The sequence below is a fragment of the Notechis scutatus genome, chromosome 1 (genome assembly GCF_049901735.1).
Source record: "Notechis scutatus isolate UNSWTSFEM ecotype Mainland chromosome 1, rNotScu1.2, whole genome shotgun sequence".
NCBI lineage: Eukaryota > Metazoa > Chordata > Lepidosauria > Squamata > Elapidae > Notechis > Notechis scutatus.
The window spans coordinates 140,573,508-140,600,808 of NC_142009.1; positions in this window are offsets into that span (position 1 = coordinate 140,573,508).

A 27,301-nucleotide genomic window follows, 5' to 3' on the forward strand; every position below is an offset into this window, starting at 1 on the left:
CAGGATATGGAGGTGGTAAGGAAGAAATTGTATCAAGATGAGCCGCAAGAGGCTTAGTAGTTTTTGAATGAGAAGAGGGGGATTCAGAGGAAACAGGGGAAAAAGAATTTTCAGGAAGACTAGAAGGAGGATAAACAATTGTTATAGCAGCCATTATTGCTCTCCAAGAAATGAGTATGTCCATGGGAGCTCTGGGAATTTCATGTAGATATTTCCCTAATTTTTCCCATAAAGAATGGCTAAGAGTTCCAACAGATGGATAGGCTGGACAATGTGCCTCAAAGTAAATTATAATTTATTTAAAGATTTTTTCGAAATAGGGTACACAGTGGTACCATTGATTTTCTGAAAGGAATTAGCCTTCTTCACTAAATTATAAAAGATCGTCCCTTTGCCCTGACGAAACTTTGAAGTGAGGAGCCCATTACTTACGTCGTACTGAAACCTATGCCAGGTGCGTAGAAATGGGAGTGAAGGCGATGCACCCCTAGACAGAAGTCACACCGTGGAACCAGAAAATCGAAGAGATCCCGGACGAATCGAGGATCCCAGACGAGCCCCCAGCTGTCGCGTCGAGCGACCGGTCTGTTGTTTCGATCTTCCGGCTTGTCGCTGAATCCCTTTCAGAAAGCAATTTAATGAGACCCTCGCAGGGTGAAGTTTAGCGGAGCCCTCGCAGGGTGAGTGCGAAGCACAAAGAAAAAAAGACACGAAACAAATGATTTTTCAGGTGAGGCAGCACATTGCGCCTGGGGCAGATGGAATTGTCCCGGCGGCCCGATTGCTTTGCGCTGTCCTCTTTTATTGTGCTGAATCAAAGAAGGGGGTGCAGGGGATAGCAGGAAGACAAAGAAGTTACAAAGTTAATCATTGAAACCAGGCTACGTGATACAAGTAACGAACTTTGTGACTGATACTTTCAGGCAAACATGTCTTAATACTGAATACACATCTTTTAGCTGACACAGACTTCTGAAGTTAATCCTGTCAGCTTCTTTCCTGTCAGCTCAGTGGATTTTGACCTGAGAGGTATACGTGCTGGGCAAGATTTGTCCTATGGAAAAATACTAAGGCAGAATAGCCACAATTCCTCCTTTTCTTTATTTTTGTGCTCAAGATTCTAGGTAGAGTCCTTTCTCCTCCCGAGTAGTCCCATAAGGTGGCAACAAACCCTTCGGTTTGTTGATGCCTTGCAGAACCAACTCATACGAGGAAAAGTCCTCATCCCCCAAATCATGGCTTGGCAGAGTTAACAAAACTTCTTTGGGAGAAAAGGAGTCATTAGTGTCTATTTGCTCCTCTGACTCTAGGTCAGAGTACCATTCCAGCAAAGGTTTTTTGACAAGATCTTTTATGAGAAAGCTAACCGTTTTTTGAGTATTGTTAACTTCATTATCAAGTGTATTCAAACGATCCCTCAAAAATGTAAGTAAACGTCCTAATACACATGGACCAATAGTACATGCAAGAAGCAATAGCACAAGAGGACCTATTAAAGCAGACAATAGTGTGGTTAACCAGGGAGAAAAATTAAACATGCCTTGATACCATGGCTGACCTTGTTGTCGTTCATTCTCTCTATCCTTCAAACGTTTTCGTAGTTCAGCCATGGAATCTTTGACAATTCCTGAATGATCAGCATAAAAACAACATTCTTCCTTTATTGCTACACATAATCCCCCTTTGTTTAAAAATAACAAATCTAGACCTCTTCTGTTCTGAAGAGTCACTTCAGCTAGAGATGAGAGAGAAGTTTGGAGAGCAGAAATTGAAGTCTCTATGCGTTTGAGATCTTCATCTATTTGTAAACTAAGGGTTGCTAATTGTTGATGACCAACAGCTAGAGCCGCTACCCCAGTGGCTGCACCTGCTGCTCCAAGACCCAGCAATACAGATAGTGTTACAGCTGTTATAACTTCTCTTTTTGACGAAGGGGGAATTGTGGAGGTCCAAGTTCATTGACAAGTTCTGACCCTGGATAAAAAGTGATCTTTGGGATCAATTTTACCTGAATGCAAAAAGATCCCTGAGCAATAAGAACATCACCATGAACACAAGCAGTTGCTCCAGTGGAGCAGGCCCATATAGAATTATTACCTGGGATAAAGAATTGTCCCTTGAGGCGAGCTGTGATATTGCCATTGGAGGTGGTGTATAGAGGACCGTAGCCTCCAATGTTAAGGTTTGATCTCTCTTTTGGTAGATATACATTACAGTGATACCCAGATGAAACATTCTGACAATATTGGGAATAATTAGTAGGTATGTGTCCTAGGCAACATCCTTGACCTACTATGTCAGTGATAGTGATGGAGGAAGTGTTCCATCGGCATTGTGTGTCACTGGTGGAGTTACTAATGGGTTCATTGGAAGCTACTGCATCGTAGAATGGTGGCAAATCAGATAAGCAAAGCCAACATTGATCAGTTTTGGATGAATCATTAAGTGTAGTTGCTAGCAATGTGTAAGAAGAATTGACCAACTGTACTAATGGATTCACCTGGATATTGTGTTTTTGTAGAAAGTTTGATTTCAAATTGGGATTGGGACCAACATCGTAAGTAGACATGGATATTGAGAGACGAATTGTAAAAATATTCCCTTCATCTCCTTGACCATCCCACTGACGTCCTCCCCAAGTAAACCCAACCATCCATTGTTTTCTTGCAAGTGTCTTTCCTTGTGCAGTAAAAGTGATTCTGAGTGGATTTATTCTCTGTCCACAACAAGGCCATGAAGAGCAGGAATGCTTTGCTTGGGCACGGGTAATATGAATATAGTCATTTTTGGTAGGTGCTTCCCACCAGATATGACCTGTGGATACACAACTCCATTTTTACAATATCTGTCAACTACCCCACCGCAGGCAGAACGAGAAGTACCAGTATTGTGAGCAGGGCAAAAATATAATCTATAGTTGTCAGCAGGTGCTGGAGAACAGGAGCCTTGCTTGTCCCATGTATCAGCTTGCAATTTTTTGTCTGTGAATTTTTCGACTCCTGTTCCCATTTCAGCAAAATCCATGAAAAGCTGAGGAAACCATGGCCATCTAGTATAGTTAGTGGTGGTATTTAAAATTTTTCTTTGAAAGTCAAGGATAGTCCAGGTATAAGTTTGAGGTTGATGTTCATTTGTAGAAGATGATTGTATGCTTCGAGGAGTGCGATGATAGCCAAATCGTGGAATAGCATGAGATGCAGACTGCTTAGAGATGGAGCTGTCACCGATGAAGGCAGGATACCGAAGATGGCGAGCTCGAATGAGAGCCGTAGTCTTGCGATGAGTGTCATCATGGATGAGGTGGCGTCTTCGCACGACAGGTGGTTTGTAGCGATCAGGAACCCAGGAAGATGGATGATGCCAAATGCAGTTGGTGACATCACAAGGTGGAAAGCAGCAACGAAGATGCCATCGTAGTTTGTCTCCAGGAAAAGTTGTCTCAGAATTAGCTTGAGATGGCAATGTAAGGAAAACAGAAGATAGAGGAGGAGATGCCACTGAAGGAGTGGAAAGCAATAGAACAGTGTGATTGAAATAGGTATGATTGTGGAAAAATCCTAAGCAAGAATAGGAACCTATAGTAAGCTGAGTGACATGTATAGTTAAAAATATTAAACAAGGAGAATAGTAATAGTGAACAGTTATGTCAGAAGTAGGAGAAAGGAAACGACCGTTGTGTTGGAAAACATAATTACATGCAGGAAGGAGATTATCTTTAAAAACAAAGGTAACAGTGTCAGCAAGGAAAGCAAAAATAGCATCAGGAGATGCCCTAAATTGAGAAAAAGACAGGAAGTATTGATATCAGAAGAAAGATTAGAGTTAGAGTCAGGTTTGCCATGGTAAGGTCTGACACAGCGAGCAGGAACCCAAAGCACTTGATCAGGAAGTTGGACAGCAGCGTAACCTTTTCCCCAGGTAATGAGCTGTGCAGGACCTTTCACGCAGGATCTGGAAGCTGTCTGAAATAAACAAGAGGACGGGAAGAGGGAACTACTGGCTTGGTGAAGTGGCGAGAAGCCGCCGTAGTAGGAGGAGAGCCAGTAAGATTGAGAAAGTTAAGAGTGTACAGACAAACATTTAAGATATTTTGCAACGTTGGGAGGTTCGGGGGCCTGAGCCTTTTTCCCCAAATGCCGATCAAGGGCTTGTTTCAAAGTTAGGTGCGATCTCTCCACAATCGCTTGACCTTGGCTGTTGAAGGGCAAGCCAAACTTATGGATGATGGCCCACTTATGACAAAACTCAGCAAAGGGAGAACTGACATAAGCAGGACCATTATCTGTTTTGAGAATTTTGGACATCCCAACGTTACAAATGATCGAATACAGTGATTAATAACATTTTTGGTAGCCTCTCCTCTTTGCAATGTTGCTATAATAAACCCTGAATAAGTATCTACTGATACATGAATGTATTTCCAGGGAGCAAAGGGAGGATAATGAGTGACATCCATTTGCCACGTATCACAGGCTTGAGTACCCCTAGGATTAACGCCTTCAGGGATACCTTTGGCCTGCAAGCTACATGTTGGACATTGTTGAATTATTGCTGTGGCTTCTTGATATGTAATTCCAAATTGTCGCACTAGGGCTTTCCTGTTTTGATGAAAATAATCATGACTCTCCCCAGGTGAAGGCTGTTGGAGAAGGGAGAGGAGGCCATAATTTTACAAGCCTCGTCTGCCATATGATTGCCTTCTGCTAGGAATCCAGGCAATTGCTGATGACTTCTGATATGGGCTACAAATAAAGGTTTCCCTCGTTTTTTCAACAGTGTCTGAAGCTGCAAAAAAAGTGTCATGAGAGAGGGAGGGGTAACAGGAGAAATATATGCATCGAAAATATGAGCAACCATCTGAGTAACATACATGCTATCAGATATTACATTTAAAGGTTGTTGTGAAAAAAGAGACAATGCCAATAGGAAAGCAGCTAATTCAGCTTGTTGTGCTGATGTTTGTGAAGTAGTTAAACGTTTCTGCCATTGAGCATTTTCGTACCATGTACATGCTCCAATATTTTTTGAACCATCAGTAAATACAGTTAAGCCTTCCTTCAATGGCTGTTGGACAAAAGGTGATTGTAAAACAAAAGGAACTGTCCTCAACACCTGCAGTCGTGAATCAGAGGGAAGGTGGCACGACACTTGGCCACACCAATCTTCCAACGCGTCCTGCAGTGTTGTGGAAGTCTGAAAAAGAGGTTCCCATTGAGTAATCTTAAAAGGAATATACAATGTAAAAATATCCATTCCCATCAGGGCTTTGGTTCTCTTACGCCCTTTTTCTATAAGAGAAGCCATTTGCGCTGCTCTAGTAAAAATAGATGTTTTTGGAGTGTGTGGTAGGTGTAGCCATTCCAAGATATGAAGATTTTTTGCATTGGATATTTGAACAATTATTGCAGTCAGTAGTTGATGAGTAGAAAGGATAGCAAGAGAAGGTGGTGTGTCTGTGAGTGCACGGTTTACCCATCGGGTGGCTAGGGCTGTGTTTACTTGTTTTAAAGCTTCTAGATGCTGATCTGAAAGATAGACCTTATCTGCAGGATTTTTCAATCCTACTAGTGCTTGAAAGAGTGGTGATAGCATCTGTGTGGTTAGAGCAAGATATGGTCGAGCCCAGTTAATAACCCCCAAGCACTGCTGTAATTGAACCAGCGTGGTTGGCTGTGGAAGTGTGAGTGAAGGAATGTGTGGAGATGCTGTAGAAGCTAAAACCTTGTGGCCTAAATATTGCATTGGGTAGTGAGACTGGATTTTTCAGGTGCTATATGTAACCCTGCTTTTGCTAATGTGGTCAAGAGGATCGGGAAAGTTTTTGAACCGTCCCCTTTGGCCCATCAGCAGCAATTAAGATATCATCCATGTAATGATATACAAGAAAACTTGGAAATTGAGATCTATAAGGCCGCAGAGCCTCATTGACAAAAAATTGACACATAGTTGGTGAATTTAGCATACCTTGTGGAAGAACTTTCCATTGATACCTAGAGGTGGGTTTAGAGTTGTTAAGCTCTGGTACTGTAAATGCAAAAATGATCCTATCTTTTTGTGCTAGAGGTATGGAAAAGAAACAGTCCTTTAAATCTATTATTATGAGATCAAATCCAGCTGGGATCAAATTAGGATTAGGCAGGCCACACTGCAGTGGTCCCATGGGTTGAATAATAAAATTTATGGCTCTGAGATCATTAAGGAGGCGCCATTTGCCAGATTTCTTTTTAATTACAAAGACTGGGGTGTTATAAGGACTGGTGGATGGTTCAATATGTCCCTCTATTAACTGTTGATGGACAAGAAGATGTAAAGCCTCCAATTTTTCTTTGGTGAGAGGCCATTGATCCACCCAAACAGGAATAGAGGTTTTAAGAGTAAGAGATAAAGGAGAAATAGACATTTAGATAGAAAAACTATGGTAGCTGAATATAAGCCTGAAATTGAGAGAGTAAATCACGTCCCCAGAGATTGCAATGTAGAGGAAGAATATAGGGTTTAAGATAAGCAGTTAAGGTAGAATGCTCAGTAGAAGCAGAAAGCCAATGAGAGCTGACCTTAGCAGCTTGAGCCCCACCTACGCCCTGCACTGAAGAAGCTTCTGTGAGAGACCAAGAAGAGGGCCATTCAGAGGAACGAATAACAGAAACATCTGCACCGGTGTCAATCAGACCATCAAAAATGCGACCATTGAGTGTAACAGAAAGAATTGGTTTTGAAGCTTGAACAGGCTGCTGTAATGCAAACAAAGAAAGAGGTTCAAAAAGAGGCAAAATTATAAGCGTAGCCACTACTGTCCCCTTTTTTAAAGAAAAGCAACGATCCCCTATTGCAGCCAAAGCAAGATTATTAAGAGCAGAAGAATCATATAAGTAAGGAGCAGCAACCACACCCTCTATGGTAAGGGAAGAATTGGGAATAAGCAAGACAGGTGTGGAAGGAGGTAGAGGTTTGAGAAGCGTTGTAGTTAAAGGAAGAGTAAAAACAGCACCAGGATCATCATACACAAGATCCTCTAACAGCACCACATGAAATGTTGTGGCAGGTAATTCAGCCTTTGTGGCGGGGCTAGCTGAAGACCCCTCAATTAGTTTCCCGAAGGCTGAGAGAGAGAAGGATTAGAACGACATTGTGAAGCCCAATGATAGCCTTTCCTGCAGCGAGGACAGATGGTTTTTGGCTTAGATGAGGAAGGGGGACCTCTGGTTTGGCCACAAAGAGCAGCTCCACCCCCTGGCATATGACATTGATTTTTAAAATGTCCAGGCTTGCCACAGTTAAAGCAATTGCCATTGCGTGTTACAGCAAAAGCCTCAGGAGGAGAAGTAGAGGCAGAATTAAGATTAGGTAATGAAGCAGTGATAGCAGTGGCAAGCATATCCATTTTATGAGTGGTTGTTCCTACAATTCTACAGAGTTGTAAAAACTCAGCCAAAGTCACTCCTGGCTTATTAGCGACTGGCTGTAGAATTTTTGACAGTCCTGATTTGCATTAGAAAAAGCCAATTTTATAAATAATTCTTGTTTAGCAACAGAATTATCTATCTGTCTATCTAGGGCTGTCTGAAGGCGACTGATGAATGAAGCATATGGCTCATCAGGACCTTGCATAATTTTTAAAAATGCTTGAGTGGACTGCGAATCTGAATCATCCACTCGCTTTAAAGCATTCATAGCACACATATGAATAATGGCAAAACTGCGACGGGGAGAATTTTGTTGTTGTGCTAGAGTGGAGGATTGACCTTTTCCCATTAAATGATCTACAGTTACTCCAGCAGGCAGACCCCTACGAATTTCAGCCTCAACACCTTTTTCATATTCAGATTGCCACACAACATATTGCGCTGGAGTCATAAGCATAGAAAAAAGCATTTTCCAATCATAGAGTAACATAACTGTATTAGCTGTAACCAAAAGAATCAAGTATTCCCTAGTAAAAGGAGAATGTAATCCATAAGTTGTAACTGCATCTTTTTATATTTTTTAAACTTTAAACTCAATGTTGCTATGAACATTGCCTCCTGCTGCTCCAGGGATAATAGTCATAGGATAAGCAGAAGGATCTTCTGTTTCTAAAGGCAGAGATGATGACAGAATATTAGTTATAATACCTCCCACAGGTTTCATCGTAGAAGGATCAGAAAGAGAAGAAGGAGCAGAAGGAGGAGGGAAAAGAAATGTCAGGATATGGAGGTGGTAAGGAAGAAATTGTATCAAGATGAGCCGCAAGAGGCTTAGTAGTTTTTGAATGAGAAGAGGGGGATTCAGAGGAAACAGGGAAAAAGAATTTTCAGGAAGACTAGAAGGAGGATAAACAATTGTTATAGCAGCCATTATTGCTCTCAAGAAATGAGTATGTCCATGGGAGCTCTGGGAATTTCATGTAGATATTTCCTAATTTTCCCATAAAGAATGGCTAAGAGTTTCAACAGATGGATAGGCTGGACAATGTGCCTCAAAGTAAATTATAATTTATTTAAAGATTTTTTCGAAATAGGGTACACAGTGGTACCATTGATTTTCTGAAAGAAATTAGCCTTCTTCACTAAATTATAAAAAGATCGTCCTTTGCCCTAGCGAAACTTTGAAGTGAGGAGCCCATTACTTCCGTCGTCGAAACCTATGCCAGGTGCGTAGGATCCCTGCAAAAATCACCCAAATCACAGGCCCCCGCTCCTACCGGCTCGAGACAACCGATGGGAGGTCGTGGAAACGCGTCATATTGACCAGCTAAGATCCAGGCTGGCCACTTTCCCCCTCATAGACTCCAACCAAGAAATCAGGGGGGAAACCCAGGTTCGGAAAAAGAACAAACACCTGTGCAAGCAGAACACCCCCACACACATTAAATAAAAACCAACAATACTTACCAGCCAGAAGGGAGTCGGGCAGACGGGTACTTCGCCTGGAAGCAGCAGCCGGACAAGCTCTACCAGCCCAGAGAACCCAGGTGGGAGCAGCAGAGCAAACGACTCAACCGACCCGGAATCACCAGGTGGGAGTCGCAGATATAGGACCGGCTCACCCTTCCAGACAGTTCCACCCAGTAGCTTGAGAGCGACGCGGAGCCCGTCCGAACCCGATGGTGAACAGAGACATTGTGAACTGCGCAAGTCTAGTAGGCAGGTACGAAGACCCGTCTACTTGCGTGATTATCCACCCCGCCCTTGGACGGAACCAAGAGGGGAGGGGTGTTCCATACTAGCAGGCTTGTAGGCCTGCATTCTGATTGGTCCGGAAAAGCTGGGCCGCGATTGGACGATATATAGCAATCCTGATTGGTTCGTATAGGGTTGCCACGATTGGGCAAAACCAAGCGCAGCAAGCTCAAAAGCCTGTCATAGGCTGCCTAGCCGCAGCCAGCTCTATAAAAAGAGCTGCCGCGGCTAGGGTTTTTGTCTCAGTATCTGATGTCCTAATAAAGAGCTGTTGTTACTATTTCGAGTCTCGTCTCTCCTTGGGACCCACCGCCCAGACTTAACACTCTCTAAGCAGTTTACAGAGTCAGCCTATTGCCCCCAACAGTCTGGGTCCTCATTTTACCCACCTCGGAAAGATGGAAGGCTAAGTCAACCTTGAGCCTGGTGAGAATCGAATTCTGGCAGTCAGCATAATTAGCCTGCAATTCTGCATTCTAACCGCTGTACCACCACGGCTCATGGTAAAAACCAGTTGTCCATTTTCGTGCACCTTTCAGGTTTTCCTCATTGACTGTTCAAACTTACAAGGAAGTAAGAACTTACAATTTAACCGAATGTGTAGCAGTTACATGGATTTTGTACTTACGGCTGCTTGCAATGTCCTTGTGGCCACCTGATAGCAAATTGTGACCTGCTTAATGATGGCAAGCAGGTCTGCCAGAACTGCCAGAACTAAGAGGCATGGTCACATGGTTTATCATGTGTATCCATCCCATGAAGTCCAAGGAAAATTCAGAATGGTATAGGATCTCCTTCCTGGGCAGGGAGTTGGGCTAGAAGACCTTCAAGGTCCCTCCCAACCCTATTATTCCATGTTCCATATTCTAACCTAGGTTTGTGTTACTAAAGATGGAGTTGCTGGTTCTAATTAGCATTGCTAAGGGAGGAGTACCTGTAATTGCTGAGGTAGGAGGAGAAAGAACATCTAAATTAAGGTGGGGGGGGAGGAGCAGAGGTAAAGGGAAAATGCATCTCTTTCACTTTTTTGGACCTGAAGCCTATTAAGTTTTTGTTTGCCTCCCTACTCTGCAGTTTCTAAAAGGCAACATAACTCTTAACAGTGGTGTATAAGTTACTTATAACTAACACGGTTAGCGTTTTAACTGTCTGCAAGAGTTCCATATGAGAAAACCTACAACATGTCTCTCTGGGTTTTGCTCTGAATTGCATTGGAGGTCCACACAGACCTAAAATCCAGGTACACATGGTAGTCACTTAAAACTAGGAACCAGGAGTGTCTCCTGACCTCAGATAATAACAGAGAATTCCAACCTCTGAGGTCAAATTGTCCTTTTCTAAATAATATAACATCATCACTGGGTCCTTGGCAATGGGACTCAGGCGGTGGCCTAGGTCAGGAGTTTGCATCTGACTACACCACAGATAGTAAAATTATCTCAGGGAAGGATCAAAAGAAGAACAGGGGATGCAGTCTCAAATATTCCCAAGGAGTTTGATAAAGTTTAGAGTCACATAGTAAAAATGTGCTTGTTCTGTTACCAAGAAGCTTTCATCAGTAAAAATACACATTGAAATACAGAACTTGTGAAGCTAACACTACTATCTTGGTTCTTTTAGTTTTGCAAAGTTCATCTCTGACTTTTCCAAAACAAAGAAAGTGTTTGTAAGAAAGGAAAACCCTTTCATTATCATAATTCTCACTGTTGTGACTGCAAGGCCTTTCAATATACTTTAAATTCTAATTAAATACATGGGGTAATGTTTATGAATTAAAATGTGGAAATAGCTGTATCCTATTGTAAGCAATTAACATAAATATTATGTACCAGAGGAGAGAGAAATTGCATATTTTATTCCCCAAAATAACAGGAAAAACAAATACAGATACAAGCTGCAGCAACATTACCACATGGTAACTGCCATATTTTTATTTTCCTGTGCTAGAAAACAGGATAATTAGCTTTTATTTGTGAAATGTTCTTGTAAAAATTGTTTTTCTGTTTCCTGAGGCATAAATAGACGCGTTGTTTGAGGAAATGACATTTAAATTGTAAGCATGTTTGGGGAGACATTACTCTGATTGGGGGGGAACCCTTTTAAATTACTTTTTAGTCACTCTAAATAAGATTAATATTATTTAGGAATTGTATAGTCCAGACTAAGGACTTAACCCTCTGCTCCTCTGTAGCATTAAGAGTTGTCTTGGTTTTAGGAAGACTATATCACCACAGATAGGCAGATACCTAACCTCCTTCACCAGCTGCCAAGATGCCAGATCCATAGCATAACTTACTATTGGCTTTGGGCATCCTTCATTTTTATTTTTGGTGGCTTAGAACTGTATCTTGCTCCTCCTGCTACATTCTGCCTAGAACAGCTTGTAATTACGCCTTGAAAAGATCCTGAAGGCTCAATGTGACTACCACAGAGAACCCTTTCAATCAGCAAGTGGATACCAGATTTTTTTTCATGTTCATATATTTCAATTATTTTAAAATGTTTCTATAGTTTTGGAAATAACTTTAAAAATGTTTTTATTGCAATGCACAGTAACTTCACTGAAAAACAACAGCAAAGAGTCAAATAGAGTTTATTTGCATATAATTATATCCCTCACTGAATGGCATAAAGTCACTATGGTGTAGTTGTAAACGTATTAGACTAGACTCGGTTTCAGGTCGATTTTGGAGATGGTCTCTGCTCTGGTGGGTTTGAGCCCTGGATCTGCATGGCAGGGGGAGCTCCTGTCCCTTGCCTCAGCTTCTGTTCACTGAACAGTTAAAAAAAAAACATGTTCTATGCAAGCAGATAAATAGGTACCACTTCAGTGGAGAGACAAGCTAGTGCTCTGTGCAGGTAGTTAGATTCCTGATGGCTGTGTGAACTTTCCTGGTTGTGGTGCCCTTTTGTGAGGCAGCTCTAGGAAGGAAGGGGGCCTTGAGTGAGCCACTCATCTTTCTCTCTGGTGCAAAGCCAGCTCGCTTTTCTGTGGGGCACCTTGGAAAGTGCACAAACATTTCCTATAACAGGGCTGGTACCTTGGCAAGCCAAGCTACTACTCTGCAATAGCATTGTGGTCTCCTGGCTACCGTAACAACACCATATGCTAATAATAATAATAATCTGAATTGTTGTTATTACTAATGAAACAAGTTCCCCCTATGTTGAGACTTTATCTTTTTTTCTAAACAACCTCCATTTTCTGTGCTGGCCTTGCTGTGGGATATGCTGTACATAAGTCAACCCTTCCTCCCCAATTTTAGCCTCTGCTGCAAAGAGAGATCCTCTGTTTTTCCATTCCTGGACATCGTTCAATTCTTGTCTCCCCATCTTGGGTTAAGGGCAGATTTCCTTTTCTCCAAGGCTCTGCCAGAGAATTGCCAGCATTTGAGCCTGAACTACAGAGAAGCAGCCATTTTACCCCGAAACCTTGAAAACCTTGATGGTTGAAAACCTTGAAAACCTTGATGGGGACAGCCAGGAGCAGAGATTATAAGCAGAGCTTCTTCCCGATCACAGAGCACCAAGCGCGGCTCCTTCCAGCCTCTCCTGCTCCTTTCCCTGGCTTCACTGAAAGACCGACACTGGAAGGCCTGGAGATCTTTTTTCTCCCCGGCCACTGCTGGAGGGAGAGGCTGGCCAAGCATGGAGCCCAGAGCGAGAGGAGCTTCAGCAACAACCATGTCTCCCAGGCATTGGCTGTCAGTGAGGGAGGCAGCGGGTGGCAAAAGAGATTCGGACCTGCTGGGCAGGTGCAGATAGGATGGCCTGGGTCATCTGGCTGGCTCTGCATGCAGTTGGGAGTGCAGATTAGGTGGTGACAAGTTGGAGGAAGGACTACCTTAATGTCCGCAGGTGGTCACTGGATCAGTTGCTTAGTGAGGTTCAGATGAGAGAGAGCTGTAGATGTCAAATCATCGTCATCATCATCATCATCACAGAAGCAGAAAGTTTCCATTTATTTTTAATCTCCTGCCTTTTCCATACAATCTCTTATCCTGTTCTGTACTTTTATAACATTGCTAACCTGAATGGAACTAGCATGATATGTATCCATATGTTGCAGATAATTGCACTACTATGGCTAAATATTTCCTCAATATATGTTCCTACTCTAATATTATACGTGTCTTAATTTTAACTTTTACAGTGAATCATATAAAGATGCTCATAAAAGTGAAGAATTTGATTTCTGAGCTTCAGCTTCATAGATATCCCAAGATGTAAATCGCTATGACTAGAGACTTTCCTCTTGAAAGAGAATGGAATCATGGACTCTCGTCCTGAAAAATTGCTTCTTCTCTCAGGCATTTCCAATGGTGCAAAAGTGAAGCCTAACTGAAAATATTAGCCTTATCCTTCTTAAATTAGACCTTACACACCATAGCTTACATATAAGCAGGAGTAGGCCTTTATTTATGCTTTTCACACAAGATTTTGTTAGAAAAGGAATCCAATCAGATTTAAAATCAACACATTCTGCATATAGATCCACTTGGGTTTAATCATGGGTGGGCTTCAATTTTTTTTAGCAAGGGGCTCTCTGTCCTAATGACTGGCTGGTTGGGTGTGGCTAGGTGGTCATATGACTGGGTGGGTGTGGCCACCTCAACGTCGCTTCCTTGCCCTAATTAACTAAAAAAAGATATATACCAAAAAGTTGTTTATTATTTCGTGCATTTAATACTTAAATAAAAGACTGGATGAAACCAGGCTTAATAGCAGTGACTGTGAAAGGGATCTTGGAGTCTTAGTGGAGTTTCTGATGAATTATGTGATTATTATTATTTGGTAATTAATCCCCTCGGAAGCTAGTGGCTATGTTATGTAATTTTCTCAAGCGCTGAGTAGATTGTTTATCTAGCTTTCCACACTTTTACGAGGTGTGAAATGCTCTTGGCTGAACCCCCAGAAGTTCAATTAAGCCTATTAAGAGCTTTTCCTTGCTGCTTGTCTTATTGGGGGCTTTCCGAGTCCCACAAAGTCTTAGCTAGGGGTTCTCCCAAGCTTCTGTGAGGCCCCAGCAGCCCACCCCTGGGTTTAATTGGATTTCTTTAGGCACACACTGTAAGCATCACTCCTACAATCATTAATTTTCTCTAGGATTAAAACTCTCTTTTCAGCTGCTTTCCCACCCAGACCCTGTCAGAGATTTAAAAAGACTTATGAAGGATGAAGGAAAACCAAAGCAAGATGATTGGCTGAATGAATGCTATTCAGAGTTTTATTTATTTTTCAATATTGGGAAAAATATAAGGACAAAATTGCCTGGCTGTGTAATACGCTGAGCAATGCAGTACTTATTGCTTGTTGGAATACTGAGTCAAATGCCTTTTTATAGTCAATTAAAGCCATGCACAGAGGCATGGTGTCCTCTTTGTGCCTTTTAATGATTTGATCAACAAGATGGATGTGAGCCATTGTGCGATAACCCTGCCTGCTCCTTTCTCTGTGCATCATTTCATGTTCTCAATATTCTTTTTGCTATTATTTTGGTGAAAACCTTGTAGATGAAAGTTGGGTTATTGGGTGGTAGTTTTTTAAAATCATATTTGGCTCTTGCGTATAAGAATAACTTAAGCATTTTCCCATGCATCAGGTAGATTTCCTTCTGTGAGGCATCTCGAGTATAGTTTTGCTAGTATCTTAGTAAATACCAGTAATCAGCATTTCAACTGTAATAAAGTCATTTCCCGAAGCTTTGGCATTTTTCATTGATTTCATGGCATTTAATACTTCCTCTGGGACAGTGGTGGCTAACCTTTTTGGGCTCCTGTGCCAAAACTTCCAGCATAAAGGGAGAGAATCATAATGGAGAAGACTGAAAAAGAAAACTAAAGTGAAGTTAAGGTACACAAATCAAACTGTTTCTGCTCTTTGTCTGATGGAATATCCACAAGCTTTGAAGAAAATATTATTGGGGGTTTAAAATCTGAGGGAAACCCCAAACCTTAATCGGAGATGAAGGAGAAATGACAACAGATAGATACAGATACAGATAATCAGAGTTGGAAGGGACCTTGTAGGTCATCTAGTCCAACCCCCCGCCCAAGCGGGAGACCCTACACCATTTCTGACAAATGGCAGTCCAATCTCTTCTTGAAAGCCTCCAGTGATGGTGCTCCCACAACTTCCAAGGGCAAGCTGTTCCATTGGTTGATTGTTCTCATTGTCAGAAAGTTTCTCCTTATTTCCAGGTTAAATCTCTCCTTTTTCAGTTTCCGTCCATTATTCCTTGTCTGGCCTACAGGAACTTTAGAAAATAGCTTGACCCCCTTCCTCTCTGTGGCAGCCCCTCAAATATTGAAAGACTGCTATCATGTCTCCCCTGGTCCTTCTCTTCACTAGACTAGCCAAGCCCAGTTCCTGCAACCGTTCGTTGTATGTTTTAGCCTCCAGCCCCCTAATCATCCTGGTTGCTCTTCATACAATAAGCCTTCTGTAAAGATAATCAGGTGATAAGGTGAAATTTCATATATTTCCCTGACATCAAAATTCCTGTCCCAGAGATGAAATGCATTTTTTTAAAGTCTGCAATCTCCACCCATAGCGAACTGGTTGTTACGCTGGCAGCATCCCACCATTGCTTATACTACTAAAACTAATAGAAGCTAATATTGTGACTCGGGTTTGAAATAAGGAATCCTTGGTACTCTCTGAGCTTGGTTGTTTTCTTACAGACATTCATTACCAAGTGCATTGATGTCTAAAATATCTGCAAGAAAACAACCAAGAGAGCACCAAGGACTTTACTACTGAAATGTTAGGTGTATGAATGATTGTAGGTGCCATAATGGGACTTCGGGCTACAGCATTTGCTGCACCTTTCCAAATTCTGCAAGAATCAACTTTTCATAATAGGAGGGGAGGAAAGAGTTAGAGACAAGATTTCTTGAAGCACTGTAGTTAAAGTCAAGGTCCCACACCAGTTTCCAAGAAGACATAATTTATTTGCTAGATTTATATCTTAATTTTCTTCCAAGATTTAAGATGGCTTACATAGGAATCTCTCTTCATTTCCTTCCCACAGTTCGAACCCTGAAATAAGTGGGGCTGAGAGAGTGTTTCCTAGTATACTCCTGGGGCTAAGAATAGTATTGAAATTCAACCTCTCCAGTTTTGTTACTATTTAAACTCCTAATCATTTTACCTCAGTTTGCAATTTACAACAGTGAATGTGAATCTGAATTATGAACTGATCGAGAAAATGAACATATCCAATATCCACAAATAAACCTGAAGCAGAACACATCATGCTGGGATGAAGAGAGTGCAGATTAAAGAATTGGGCAAGTTGAGAATGCATGACAAAAAATAGCGGCCCCTACTCTGGAAATTGTTAGCAATCTCTGCATTGTTCATAAAGGTGAGACAATGTATTTTGCTGAACTAATGATGAAAGTTAAGGCTAACAATGTTTTGGGTTGATTAAATGTGGATTAGCAGGAAACAAAATACAAGTAGAATTGTCTGTGCTTCACCTTGTAATTGGGAGCATTTAATCCTGACAAGGTATTGACAATCTGAAATTTGATGGCAGCAATCAGTCAACTGAAGTATGAATAATATTGCAGGAACATTACATGGTGTTTTTCAGAGGTGGGTATTCAGCAGGTTCTGACCAGTTCTGGAGTGTTGGTAGCAGAAATTTTGAGTAGAACTGGCAAATACCACCTCTAACTGGAGATTTTACAGTATCCTTCCCCAGCCATGCCCACCAAGCCATGCCCACAGAACCGGTAGTAAAAAAAAATTGAATCTCACCACTGGTGTTTTTAGTGTATTAAAAATATGCATTTTACTTTAATTGTATCTCACATTCATCCTGGATGTTTGGAGAAAATGGGAATCTTTCTAGTACTGGGAGATATAGATAGGGGTGTGTGTGTGAGTTTGTGTGTCTGTGAATGTGTGTGTCAGAGAAGAGAGAGGAAGGGAGGGAGAGAGGGAGAGGGGAGAGAGAGAGAGAACTTTGATAAAATTTGCTTTTAACTTATTAATTAAACAAATAACACCAAGGAATAGGTGCTTCTACAGAATATCTTAATATGAAAACAATCGCTTTAATTGAAATTCTTATTGCGGAGAACTACAAAGACAGTTTCACCACGGTCCCCTGTGCAAGCGTCTTTTAATGTGAACACCATTGTTCATGTTGAAACTCCCTTTGATTACTGTGAAACTATGGAAACTACAAAGACTAGAGGTCACTTTCATGTTTGCCCTTTTCTCAATGAAACACATTGACTGCTTCAACTTTAGTGACCACCCCCTACAAACCAGCTTTCACTTTGGTTTCCCTCTCTCTGGATCAACCCTCTTGATGGTTCCTTATAATGTATTGAATGGTTCCTATCCCATCTTCTAGATCTAAAACTTATTTTTGTGCTCCAGAGTTCATTTCTTGGAGCAAGAGATACCGGTGGTGAGCTTCATTTTCTCATCGTTGGTGCTGGGATCAACCTGTGGAGAATACCCTAAGATGCTTGCAAATGGGACCTTTAAGTTAGGAGACAATAGTCAGAAAACAGGAAAGAATCCCATTTGTTTGAAAATTCACTGAAACATTTTGTTATTCCTGAGCTACCTACTTTGGGATCAAGTTGAGAAAATTGTCTCATCGCTAAATGGAGGAAACCTTCTCCATGGCTTCTTTCTCTGGATCTGGAGTTCTTTCGAAAAACAGTACAGTACTTATTTTCTGTTTTGCACATTATGCATGTTTTCATAGTGCAAATATTGTGAAAAGAGAAGCAGCATCACTGTCACAGTATGATAGATACAATGTTTCAATATCAGTGCTTTATAGTTTAATGCTCTGTTTCTCATCCTAATAACATTGCCAAAAAGGCATTAAGAGTTGTAAATCTAATCTTACGAAGCTTCTCCTCCAGAAATATCAAATTGCTAACTAGAGCATACAAAACTTTTGCTAGATCAATAATCAAATACAGCTCTTCAGTCTGGAAGCTGCACTGTGTATCGGACATTAATACAATCGAGCGAGTCCAGAAGTATTTCACGAGAAGAGTACTACACTCCTCTGCTTGCAACAGAATACCCTACATCACCAGGCTTGAAATTTTGGGCTTGGATAACCTTGAACTACGCCGCCTACGGTTAGACTTAAGCGTAGCACACAAAAATAACTGCTACAATGTCCTACCAGTCAATGACTACTTCAGCTTCAACCACAACAACACAAGAGCACACAACAGATACAAACTCAAGGTAAACCGCTTCAAACTCGATTGCAGAAAGTACGACTTCAGCAACAGAGTGGTCAATGCCTGGAATGCACTATCTGACTATGTTGTTACATCCTCTAACCCCCACTCCTTTAACCTCAAACTATCCACTATTGACCTCACCCCATTCCTAAGAGGTCTGTAAGGGGCGTGCATAAGTGCACCATCGTGCCTCCCGTCCCTGGCCTATTGTCCCCATTTATTTGTACCTATTTCCTGTATTCTTACTCATGTTTATACTTATACATATTATTTTATAAGCGATTGACAAATCAAATAAATCAAATAAAATAAATAAAAAACCCTGAAAGATGGCCAGTCAGGGAGAACATGAGTAGAAACTTTTTAGAGAGTAATGCTGCTCAGGCTGGTTCCATTCAAAACTGGCTTTTGTGAGTCCTCACTCTACAGAAATAAACCAACATTTTTTTTCTTTGAATAGCTGCCCCACTTTCTCCCTTAAGATTACCCTGCCTCCCTCTATTCTTTAAACAATTTTCTGGCTAACCTTTGTGTGATCTGACCTACTTTCCACCACTTTCTTCTACTCATACAATCTCATTGGTCTATGCAAATGACTTTTGATAAAGATATATCCAAGGAGTGGGGAGAAATCCCACAAAAGCTCTGTTGGAAACAGGAGCATTGAGAATAATGTGGCAAGACAGAGAGTTGATTTGCATATTTATAAACCAAGAAGATTAATCTGACCAGAACAGTAACACTTGTTTAATGAATATTGCAAGTGACAGAGGCCCTAAGAAAAATAAATTACCCTGTTTGGATGTAAGATAGTTTTACTGGCAGTTTCACCTTTCCTTGGCACTTTGGAACAAATGATAAATATGTAGCACGGACAAGGCCTGAGCTGTTTTATGAATCTGCCAGTGTCCTCCATTCGTGAAATATCTCCTTGAAACATATAAACTATGTTTAAGTATGGAGTCAGATGATATCCATTTTTTTTCCTGGTAGATTTGTAATTATCTCACTTTTTTCAGCCAAATCTGAATTCTCCCCTTTATTTATTTATTTATTTTTATTTATTCAATTTATATGCTGCCTATCTCAGTTTTGGGCTTTCCTTCCCTTCCCTTCCTTTCCCCTCCCTTGCCTTCTGCAGTAAGTTTGGGCACTCCATGGAATACTTACGAAGGATTTTCATAACTCTATTGTATTTTTTTTTTTAAAAAAAAAATCAGCTGCCAAAGCTCTAATCCAAAATATGGCTTCTCATCTGTGCCAAATCAATTTGTATGAGACATTGCTCCTAACAGTTATCCACTTTGAAGGCCAGTGTTACAGAAGTGATTTAGTGGTTTGGGAAATGCTGTGATAACTTACATGCCATGATCATTTCTATCCACTTTCCACTAGCCCTACTAAAACTTTGATCTGGTGTTACTCAGTTGAGCCATATGAACCGAAATAGGCTAGAAAAATCACCAAGAGCTCACAAAAACACAAGATTAAAAATAAGAGGGAGGTGAAATCCATAGCTAACTCCACAAGATAACCACCAAGGCCAACCAATGAATATGATTTCTTTTTTACAACCCTACTGGAATAACCCCCCAAAATAACCCTTTTATTGGAGTAGAGTCGGGGCGACTGAATGGAGCTGAGCATTTACTGAGCATTTTAACCAAAGACTATGAATAAAGTTGAGAAATGGAATGGAATATTAACCAAATATTGTCTCTAGATGTAAAAAGGAGTGATAAAGATGATAAAACCATACCTTTCTTACCACAAGCAACCCTAAAGTTTAGATAGAGAAGACAAGATGTAAAGAAAGTCCCGTTGAAATGCACCACATGCACCTAGAAATGTTCAGATCAGCTGCTGGAAAAACAAAGAGAAAAAAAAATCCCATATTAAATGGCATAAAATGGTACCGTGTGCACTTAACATTATAAAAAGTGAAGTTCTTTCAAGGAAATTTTAGTAAGTGGCAAGCCAAATCGAGACAGGGAAGGTGCAAGATCTCCATCTGCAATTAAGGGGCCTAGCTTCTCCATTCTGCCTTCCATATGCTTTGTTTTGCTTACCCAAAATCTAACGGTGAAGAAGGAAGAGAGATTAGTATTTAGGATTACTTAAATTTATAAGAAACTTTGTTTGAATTTTATTCTCTTTGTTCATGTAAAATAAAAAATAAATAAAAACCCAATCCGAACCATTTATCTCATTTTTGCTTTGCAAAAAGGAAAAATGGTAGATCTTGGGCCTGGAGGCTGGATGGCTCGTGATGCTTCTTAATCACTTCTGCTGTGCAGATCATTCTGTCTATCTGGAAACAAAGTTAAGTTAAATTCTTATTCTGGATGATATAACTCAAGGGGCAATAAATGGATGTCCTGAAGAAGGGTTTTTTCAGGGGTGCCCCCAACCAACCCAGCTATAGCATGCCTTTCCTTGTTATTTCAGCACCCTTCCTGAGCCAGGCAAAGATATTTATGCTGATCAGGATTTCTTGTTTGTATTATGATATCACTATCTTTAGTTTTGTCATGCTGCACATTTTTATTGATGCTATTATTGGTTATATGCTCTGTGTTTATCATTTGAGTTTTAATTCATTTTTAAAGCATCATTTCAGAATAGTATTAGCTTCCTAGACAAAGCTTTATTTGGGTACGCTAGTTTATGGGGGGTGGGGTGTTTTGGGTGTTTATATGTGACTAAATCAATAAATAAACATACCTGATTATCATTCTATACACATCTTTACTTGCCCTATCTCAAAAATGTCTTGACCCAGCTTTCATGATTTATCTAAATTAACTTCAGTAATGCAAAAGCTACATAAGGAGCTGCAAATTCCACAAAGAGTTTTTTTGTTTAGATTTTTTTTTTGTTTGGAAGAAACATTACATTTTTTTATGCTTATATATCAACTTGGATTAAAAATAATAATTTCACAATTTAACTTCAGCACTTTAAAAATTGTTTATTTGACCATTATTACATTCAGCATTTAGATTGGTAAAGCAATCTTCCTAATAAAAATTAACAATCATACTTAAAGTCTTTAGAACCCTTATTTGACTGGTATACAAAGGTCAACTGAAGCCTGTTTTGAAAGATCAGCCGTGGCATCAATTGCCTACTTGCTACAATTCAAAGCATCACACAATTAACAAATTTGCAGGATGTCCTTCCTCTGGAAAGTAGCCAATGAACTGTTGAAATTAGCCTGCAACCAATGACATACTCTGTACCAAATAGACAGGTGTATACAAAGTGACTTGGTAAAGGAAAATGGACTTCAGAAATGGAACAGAGGAACATGCCATAAGGTGACTTTGAAGAGGAGGGGGAAATTAATAGAGATCCAAATGGATCCAATTCATGATCCATTTCTGTTCTTGGAAAACAACCAGACTTGAAATTTTAGACCTAGACAACCTAGAACAGTGCTGCCTTTGGTCCGATCTAAATATAGAACATAAAATTATCTACTGCGATGTCCTACCTGTCAATGAATACTTCAGCATCAACCACAATAATACAAGAGCACACAATAGATCAAGCACCAAACTTGATTGCAGGAAATACGACTTCAGCAACAGAGTGGTCAATGTCTGGAATACACTACCTGTCTCTGTGGTTTCATCCCCAACCCCCAAAAACTTTAACCATAGACTTTCTACTATTAACCTCACCCCTTTCCTAAGAGGTCTGTAGGGGGCGTGCATAAGCGCACCAATGTGCCTACCGTCCCTCTCCTATTGGTTTTTTTAAATTCATATCCATTTTATGTATTCATAACCATGTTTATATACCTGTTATCTAATACTTGCTAGACAAATGAATGAATGAATGAATGAATAAATAAATAAATAAATAAATAAATAAATAAATAAATAAATAAATAAATAAATAAATAAATAAATAAATAAATAAATAAATAAAGAGTACCTAGGCAGTGAAGATAAGCCTGTGCATTCATTCCCATTGGATTATCTTCGCTGCCTAGATACTCCATCACCTGAACGGGCAGGCAACTGTTTTCCAAGAACACCCCCAATGGGAATGAATGCACAGTGCCTACATTTTAAAGTTCCAGTGACTCTTAAGAATCTTTTGACATGACTTTCTTAAGTTGTGTTTTTTTTCTTTTTGGCTCAGGAAAATACTTTGAGGCAGAACTAGAACTCACAGTCTCCTGGTTTCTAACCTGATGCCTTAATTAGGACCAAATGGCTTCTTTCATATGTAAGTTTCTGCAAATGCTATATTAATTTATTAATTGCTATAAATTTCAGAAACTTGGAGGACCGCATTTTACTTTTTCTAAATCAAAACTTAAGCAAAAGAACACAGTTATCACATATTTATGAAAAGGAACTCCCTTTTCACTTCTGGCATTTCAGCTGATATTTAAGCCAGGGGGGGGGGTTGTTCTTAGCAATGCTACCATCTTCTTTTCGTTGTTCCTATGGTAGAGACCCCACACACCCACTTCATGATCTGTTCCTGTTGCTCCCTTCCTGGAGAAAGTTTCAAAGTATTTCTAGCAAAACTACCTGATTCTGCAACAGTTTTGTTCTCTAGGCCATCTGTCTGTCACAAGAGTCGATTTTCTCGCCACGTACATGTATACATCTGGACTAGACTGTGTTGTTTCTCTGTGTCATATAACATGTGTGGTCATGTGCATAATTTTGTATTTATTTATTTATATTTTTTGTCATTTTTATTTTCTGTGGTGACCCTTTGAGAGCTGTATGCAATGAAATTTCATTTTAATGTATGCTGACTAGTGTACATTTAAAGTGACAATAAAGTTAGTCTAAGTCTAAGAGTAAGGAATGGAAGAAACAGTAGAATCTACTGCTGGCAGGTTTCTGTCATCTGAAAAACTGAACTCACTTCTTTTCACATCAGAACATGCCAGAATATGAAAGTCACTTTGCCAGCATTCATGCTTCTGGGGGAAAGAATGTTGAAGGATGTGATTCTGAATCAGCTTGAAGCTTTGCACCTCCTCCTCTACAACAGGTGCCCTCCAGCTGTCTTGCTTACAACTCCCACAATAGCTGGTTGCCCACTTCTGTTCTACAAATTAATCATGGAACAAAGAGATTTTTTTAATCACTCCTCTGTACTACTGCATTTGGTTTCTCACTTCCTACACTTTCAGTCCATAAGAAGAAAGCCTCACTTCCATGGGGTAAAAGCCTCCATGTCCCCTACTCCTCTGTTCAGCTCCACCATCAATGCTGGGTTGAAACCAGGAAAGATTAGAACAGAAGCAGAATAACAGAGTTGGAAGGGACTTTGGAGGTCTTCTAGTCCAACCCCTTTCTCAAGCAGACAAGTGGCTGTCCAGTTTTTCTTATAAGGCTCCAGTGATGGAGCACCCACAACCTCTGAAGCAAGCAGTTCCACTGGTTTATTGTTCTCATTGTTAGGAAATTTCTCCTTAGTTCTAGGTTGCTCTCTCCTTGGTTGGTTTCCCTCTGTCGTTTCTTGTTTTGCCTTTTGGAGCGTTGCAAAATAGGTTGAGCCTCCTTGTCTTTGTAGGAGGCCCTCAAATATTGGAACACTGCTATCATGTCTCCCCCTGGTCCTTCTTTTCACTAGACATACCCAGTTCCTGCAACCATTCTTCATATGTTTTAGCCTCCAGCCCCCTAATAATCTTTGTTGTTCTTCTCTGCACTCTGGAATCTCAACATTTTTTTTTTATATTGTGGTGACCAAAACTACAGTATTCTAAATGTGGTCTCATCAAGGCCTTATAAAGTGGTACTAGCAGCATCCAAACTCAACCTTCCATATGAAGATTTCCCCACCACCACCCTTGGGCCACTTTCTTTGGCTTCCTAATTGCAGCACTTAGAGAGAGGTTTGCATACTCAGGACTGTGGTGGCATCCCTACGGCCATAGAGCTGTTCCCGTTGTTTCTAATCAACCTTCTGTCATCATCACTCTTCATAAAGCAGCCTCCCAGGGAGGGAATTTGTCTTTTGCAAACTGCCAAGCAAGTGTGCACAAATATTTGGCTTGGGGAAGGGAAGGTATGCAGGCAGATTATTTTCACTGACTGCTTTTTGTGAATTCAGAACAAAAGCACTGGGGAAGGGTGGGTGAAGGAACACTCAACTGTTTGAGGGCAGCTATGGCACATACTGCTGGGTGAATATTCTCTGCAAACTCTAGGCCTGAAATAACAGTGGCATAAATGCCAACATAGATCTGAGAAAAGGAGACAACACTCAGGACCGTTCAAATTCATCTCAACATAGATTGTATGGAGCTGTTGGAAAACATAGAATATTAGCCATTCTCCCTCCAAAGTGATCAGAAGAGAAATTGAATCTATTAAGCTGGGTTTATAGAAAGGCTCCAAGTGGTAGCTTCTTATAATTCCATTGTTATCTTGTCCATCACAATAAGTTCTGTATCCTTGGCCAAAGAGATCCATGGGAAGAAAACAAAGATAAATCTATGCAATTTACATTTTCTCCACTTGCACCTGGACCCCCATCAAGAATACATCTCTGTGGACCTTTGCTGTGTCAGATCCAGCAAAGCCATTCTCATTCCTCCTGGCAGGCAATTAGCACCTGGAGAAACAGCATTATGGACTTATCAAATTGGGCCATCTGTGGTCTTGGAACGCTGCCTGCTTCTTCCAGGCATATTTGTCTTTGGGTCTGTCCCCTGGATAGGCATTTCAAAGGCTTTCAGGATATAAACTATTCCTTCCTTTTCATCTCTGTTGAAAAACAATTACATTCCAGAGGAAATGTCGGCATGACAAAATTGCTTTTAACTGATTTATTTTGCAGGTGAGTACTGGCTTCTTTATTTTTCCTCTTTAAAGAAATGATGCATTATAAATGTGATCAGATTGGGGGGAAAGGGAAGAAAGTAATTTCATCACTCACTCAGAAAAACAAAACAAAAAAACCTAGTGGTTGAATGAATGATAGAAATGAAACAGCATATTAAAATAAAATGTCCACTTCATCCATGGACAACCCAAGATTTTAAATTGAAGAAAAGCTAGTGGTTCATCCAGTCATGTTTGCTAAAAACTAATGATAAAATTTCCTATCATCTTCAGACCAAATGTATGAAAACTTCCACAAACACTCTAGAAATAAGTTTAGCGTGCAGTTAAAAACAAATAAACAAAACCCAAGCTCCATCCTTATGGGATCCTACCCACTTTGCATCTTCCAGCCCCATACCAAATGTGAAAGCTGACTCTGGCCTCCTGAATTAGACTGGGGCAACCCATTCACTGCTGCACATCGAAAAGATTACCGATAGCCACTTATCTCTTATGCTTGAGTCAACCCCTGTATCTAAAGCAAACAGTTTGGAAACTACAGAGCTGGTCATCTGACACACAAAGATCTATTTCAGAGGTGGTATTCAGCAGGTTCTGATCAGTTCTGAATTTTGAGTTGTTCGGTGAACTGGCAAATTTCACCTCTGACTGGTGATTTTACAGTATCCTTCCTCTGCCACGCCCACCAAGCCACGCCCACAGAACCGGTAGTAAAAAAAAAATGAATCCCACCACTGATCTATTCCTTAACAGCATGCTATACAACCCTTCCATGGTGTTTGCTCCCTAGGATAGGGATTAATTTAGTAATACCTTGACTTAAACTTGATCTGATAAAGGAATGATCATGTTCCCCTTATTTCACTGCACAGAAGGCCTCTGAACAGTATGGGCTAGCAAGGGCTGCCTCAAACTTGATTATGTTTTCTAGAAGATAAGTAAGTTCTACACAATGTAATTGGGACAAATCTAGATCGAGCAAATGACCAAATTGGGACAAGTTTGGATCGATCAAATTATACAGGTGATTAAATTGATAAACTGGTGAACCAAGGAGATTAGAAAAATGCGGAATCCTCAATGACAAACATTTTTATTTTTTATTTATTTATTTGTCAAGCATGTATTAGATAACAGATATAATTAGAACATGATTATGATTACATAAAATGGGTACGAATAAAAGGGGACATTAGGACAGGGATGGTAGGCACATTGGTGCACTTATGCACGCCCCTTACAGACCTCTTAGGAATGGGGTGAGGTCAACAGTAGACAGTCTAGGGTTAAAGTTTTTTGGTTTGGTTTGGGGGAAGAAACCACAGAGTCAGGTAGTAGGGGTTTTTTTTCTGTATTTCAGTATGAAATTCACACAGGAATGAAGTATTTTTCCATGAGTACTTTGAGCTACAGAATGGATCGTTTTCTCAGTAGCTCTTTTTTAAGATGATATCTTATAAGAAGATAAGTTCATGGAAAAAGAGGACTTTGAAATAGGTGACCAAAACAAGCCTTTATAAACCACGAAAAAAATCCCTCAACTTCTCTTTCCATACTGTCTGAAACTTTCCTTCATGGTATGGGAGAAATTAAGGTATTTATTCACAGTTTGAAATTGCAAATAAATGGCTAATAATGATCCTGCTCCATTTCTTCCAGAACTCAGAACACATCATCTTCCTCCTGTAGAATCCTGCTCTTACTTAAGCTACAGAATAATTCACCTTTATGCAGTGAATGAAAGCAGCTGTTGGACTTGTGCCATAGTGCCTACATGCCTCATTGCTTGCAACTGTTCGGTAAATAATAGTGCATGTTGGGCTCCAGCATGGAGTGGGAAACACGCAAGAGCCACCATATGAAGCACTCAGTGACTTCAGTATTCTACTTCCCAGCAAGACAGATTTAATGGCCAGCTATGTTTAAGAAAACACTCTCCAGAGTTACTGTCATGCCCCTGGTGGAGACTGACTCTGAGGAAGAGGAGGAACAGCCAACAGGGAGTGGGAGTGTGACTCCAGAGGTGGTGGAGGAGGCTGGGGAAGGGCAGAGGCCGGCTGAGCAGTCAGAGGAGGATCCA